General features: G+C 40.2%; 1 pseudogene; it reads left to right on the forward strand.

The window, feature by feature from the left end:
• The first annotated feature begins 4587 nt into the window (after nt 1–4587).
• LOC127133526 (uncharacterized) lies at nt 4588–4687 on the forward strand (annotated as a pseudogene).
• Nucleotides 4688–5242: the final 555 nt, after the last annotated feature.

A 5242-nucleotide genomic window follows, 5' to 3' on the forward strand; every position in this document is an offset into this window, starting at 1 on the left:
TTAGTGATATGGAAAGGTCCTGACCATCTGGATCGTAGTTTACCCGGGAATAATTTTAGTCTGGAGTTAAATAAGAGTACTGCGTCGCCTTGCTTGAAGATTTTCCTTGATATACGCTTATCATGCCATTGTTTCGTTCTTTCTTTATAGATTTTGGCATTTTCATAGGCGTCTCTTCTGAGTTCCTCTAATTCGTTTATGTCAAGGATTCTCTTTTCACCGGCGGCTTTATAATTCAAATTTAAATTTCTAATAGCCCAATAGGCTTTGTGTTCTAATTCTACCGGGAGGTGACAGGATTTTCCATAAATGAGCTTAAATGGGGTCGTCCCTATGGGAGTTTTATAAGCAGTTCGGTATGCCCATAAAGCTTCTGGTAATTTCAATGACCAATCTTTCCTTGAAGTGGCGACCGTTTTTTCTAGTATTTGCTTGATTTCTCTGTTAGATACTTCCACTTGTCCACTGGTTTGAGGGTGGTAAGGTGTTGCTATCCTATGTCTCACTCCATATTTAAGTAGTAGTTTTTCGAGTACCTTGGATATAAAGTGCGATCCACCATCACTGACTACTATCCTTGGGATGCCAAATCTCGGAAATATTATATTTTTAAAGAGTCTAGTTACTACTCGGGTGTCATTAGTTGGGGAAGCTATAGCTTCGATCCACTTTGATACGTAGTCAACCGCCACGAGTATGTATTTGTTACCGAAGGAGGATGGAAATGGTCCCATGAAGTCTATTCCCCACACGTCAAAAATCTCTACTTCCAAAATACCTTTTTGTGGCATCTCGTCACGTCTAGATATGTTTCCCGTGCGTTGACATCTGTCACACTCCTTAATAGCCGCATGTACGTCCTTCCATATAGTTGGCCAATAAAAGCCAGCTTGTAGGATTTTAGAGCAGGTCTTGGATGTACTTGTGTGTCCACCATAAGGCGCAGAGTGACAGTGTTGGATTATATTTTCTACCTCTTCTTCGGGTACACATCGACGGAAAATACCATCGGGACCTCTTTTGAAAAGTAAGGGATCATCCCAGTAATAGTGTTTTATGTCGTGGAAGAATCTTTTCTTCTGCTGGTAAGATAAAGTAGGTGGAACTATTCCGGCAGCTAAATAATTGACTAGATCAGCGTACCATGGTATGACAGATATAGCTAAGGTGGTTTCTACTTGCATGTCGGGGTTGTTCTCTTCCAAAGTAGCTATGAGTTTGTCATACGAGAAATCATCATTAATGGATGTTCTTTCTGGTTCAAGGTTCTCAAGTCTAGAGAGGTGGTCTGCTACTACGTTCTCAGTTCCTTTCTTGTCCTTGATTTCTAAGTCGAATTCTTGTAGTAACAAGATCCATCTTAGGAGTCTAGGTTTAGCATCCTTTTTTGTTAGAAGGTACCTGATAGCAGCGTGATCAGTGTAAACTATTATTTTGGCTCCTACCAAGTAAGAACGAAATTTATCTAGCGCAAATACCACTGCTAGGAGTTCTTTCTCGGTTGTGGCATAATTCATCTGTGCTTCATCCAGGGTTCTGCTTGCGTAATATATAACATGAAGCTTTTTATCCTTTCTTTGTCCTAAAACAGCACCTACAGCATAATCGCTGGCATCGCACATTATTTCGAATGGTTCATTCCAGTCTGGTGTCTGCATAATGGGTGCGGAGATCAATGCTTGTTTAAGAGTTTGAAATGCTTTTAAACAGTTATCGTCGAATATGAATTCAGCATCTTTCATTAATAGTCCGGTTAAGGGTTTAGTTATCTTAGAGAAGTCTTTGATGAATCGTCGGTAGAAACCGGCGTGTCCTAAAAAGCTTCGTACTTCTCTCACGGTTCTTGGGGGTTGAAGATTTTCGATTACCTCTATTTTGGCTTTGTCTACTTCAATTCCTCTGTTCGAGATGATATGTCCTAAAACAATGCCTTCTTGTACCATAAAATGGCACTTTTCCCAATTAAGTACTAAGTTTACTTTTACACATCGTTCAAGAACTCTTTCCAGGTTTTCAAGGCATTCTTCGAAACTTTGTCCGTATACAGAAAAGTCATCCATGAATACTTCCATGATGTTTTCGAGAAAGTCGGCGAAAATCGCCATCATGCATCTTTGAAAAGTTGCAGGGGCATTGCACAGACCAAACGGCATTCGTCTATACGCGAAGGTACCAAAAGGGCATGTGAATGTTGTCTTTTCTTGGTCATCAGGGTGAATTGGTATTTGAAAGAAGCCTGAATAACCGTCTAAATAACAGAAATGTGAATGTTTAGCTAATCGTTCTAACATTTGGTCAATGAATGGTAAAGGGAAATGATCTTTTCGGGTTGCTTTGTTTAGTTTCCTATAATCAATGCACATTCTCCATCCCGATTCGATTCGTTTAGTTATAGTTTCTCCTTTTTCGTTTTCAATAACGGTTATGCCTCCTTTCTTTGGTACAACGTGTACAGGACTAACCCATTTGCTATCAGATATAGGATATATAATACCTGCTTCTAATAACTTGGTTATTTCTTTCTTTACTACCTCACTTAGGATCGGATTTAGTCTTCTCTGGTGTTCCCTAGAGGTTTTACCGTCTTCTTCTAACATGATGCGGTGCATACAAATAGAAGGGCTTATTCCTTTAAGATCGGTTATGTGGTATCCTAGTGCGGTTGGATATTTTCTTAAGATATGTAGGAGTTTTTCTGTTTCGAGTCTTCCTAGATCTGCATTGACTATCACAGGTCGTTCAAGTTCTAAGTCTAGGAATTCATATCTCAGATTTTTGGGAAGTGTTTTCAAATCAGGGGTTGGTTTGTTAAGACACTGCGTAGGATCTGGTGTTATTGCTAAGCATTGTTTAGATTTGTCTTCTAAAAGATAGTCTGATGATTTGTCTTCTCCTGACTCTGCTTCTTTTATGCATTCATCGATGATATCCATGAAGTAACATGTATCTTCTATTGCAGGTGCTTTCAAGAATTGGGAAAGAATGAATTCAATTTTCTCTTCACCTACTTCGAAGGTGAGTCTTCCTCGTTTTACGTCTATGATTGCACCGGCAGTTGCTAAGAATGGTCTTCCTAGTATAATAGGTGTAGTATCATCTTCTCTAATGTCCATAATTGTGAAGTCAGTAGGAATGTAAAACTGACCTATGCGTACGGGAACGTTTTCAAGGATTCCTACAGGATATTTGATGGAACGATCCGCTAGTTGTACAGACATCTTGGTCGGTCTTAATTCTCCCATTTCCAGTCTCTTACATATGGATAAAGGCATAACGCTAATTCCGGCTCCTAAATCGCATAAGGCTTTGTCGATGACAAATTTTCCTATGTGACAGGGTATAGAGAAGCTACCTGGATCCTTGAGTTTAGGAGGCATGTTTTGGATTATAGCGCTACATTCGGCAGGGAGTGTAACAGTTTCGCTATCCTCAAGTTTCCTTTTATTAGAAAGAATTTCTTTTAAGAATTTAGCATATGAGGGCATCTGCGTAATAGCTTCGGTAAATGGAATTGTAACGTTTAATTGCTTAAGGAGATCGACAAATTTTCTAAATTGGCCTACATCTTTGGTTTTAACAAGCCTTTGAGGGTAAGGTATAGGTGGTTTGTAAGGTGGTGGAGGTACATAAGGTTCCTTCTTTTCTAGGGTATCCTTATTACTCTCTTCCTTTTCCTTAGGTTCACTTTCCTCATTAGATTTCTTAGGGTTTTGGTTTTCTATCCTTGGATCAGACGGTCCTTCCACTTCCGTTCCACTTCTTAATATAATTGCATGAGCTTGGCTTCTCGGATTAGGTTGGGGCTGTCCAGGGAATGTACCAGTTGGTGCAGCAGTAGGTGCTTGTTGTTGAGCTACTTGAGATATTTGTGTTTCCAGCATTTTGTTATGGGTAGCCAAGGCATCTACTTTGCTTGCGAGTTGTTTAAGTTGCTCGCCAGTGTGTATGTTCTGGTTTAAGAAATCTTTATTGGTTTGTTGTTGGGAAGCTATAAAGTTTTCCATCATGATTTCCAAGTTGGATTTTCTAGGGGTATTATTGTTAGGATTTGGTTTCTGATATCCTGGAGGTATAGATGGGGTTTGATTCGGAGACTGTCCAGGTGCGTATAAAGCATTATTACTCTTATATGAAAAGTTTGGATGGTTCTTCCAATTTGGGTTATAGGTATTCGAATAGGGGCTTCCTTGAGCATAGTTTACTTGCTCTGTTTGGATTCCAGTCAAGAGTTGACATTCCGCAGGAGTGTGGCCTTGGATTCCACAGACCTCGCAATTCTGAGTTATAGCAACCACGGCGGTTGGTGGTGATACGTTTAAACTTTCAATTTTCTGGACCAAAGCATCCACTTTTGCATTAACGTGATCAAGGTTACTTATCTCGTACATGCCAGTTTTCGGTTGAGGTTTTTCCACTGTTGTTCGTTCGGTTCCCCACTGATAGTGGTTTTGGGCCATGCTCTCGATAAGCTGGTAAGCATCAGCATAAGGTTTGTTCATTAGTGCACCACCTGCAGCGGCGTCTATTGTTAACCTTGTATTGTATAAGAGACCATTATAAAATGTGTGAATTACTAACCAGTCTTCCAAACCATGGTGTGGGCAAAGTCTCATCATGTCTTTGTATCTTTCCCATGCTTCGAAAAGAGACTCATTGTCTTTCTGTTTAAATCCGTTTATCTGGGCTCTTAACATAGCTGTTTTGCTTGGCGGAAAATATCGGGCAAGAAAAACTTTCTTCAACTCGTTCCATGTGGTGACTGAGTTGGAAGGGAGAGATTGAAGCCATCTTCTAGCGCTATCTCTTAATGAGAAAGGAAAAAGACGAAGTCGAATTGCCTCTGAAGTGACACCATTAGCTTTAACAGTATCAGCATATTGAACAAATACGGATAAATGAAGGTTTGGATCTTCGGTAAGATTTCCAGAGAATTGGTTCTGTTGCACAGCCTGCAACAACGAAGGTTTAAGTTCAAAGTTGTTTGCTTCGATTGCGGGCGGAGCAATACTTGAATGCGGTTCATCTTGCGATGGAGCAGCGTAATCTCTAAGAGCACGAGCTGGTTCTGCCATCTCGGTTAAAGAAGGAAAAATGTTTTTGATATCAGGAAGGTTTATAGGAGGGAGATTGTTTTCAGCACGATATTCCCGAATTCGTCGTAAGACTCGGAGATATAGTTCGATATCGTTGATTCGTAAATAGAGCGGTTCGCCTTGAGAGCGAGTGCGTGGCATACAAATCA

The sequence above is a fragment of the Lathyrus oleraceus genome, chromosome 3 (genome assembly GCF_024323335.1).
Source record: "Lathyrus oleraceus cultivar Zhongwan6 chromosome 3, CAAS_Psat_ZW6_1.0, whole genome shotgun sequence".
Taxonomy (NCBI): Eukaryota; Viridiplantae; Streptophyta; class Magnoliopsida; order Fabales; family Fabaceae; genus Lathyrus; species Lathyrus oleraceus.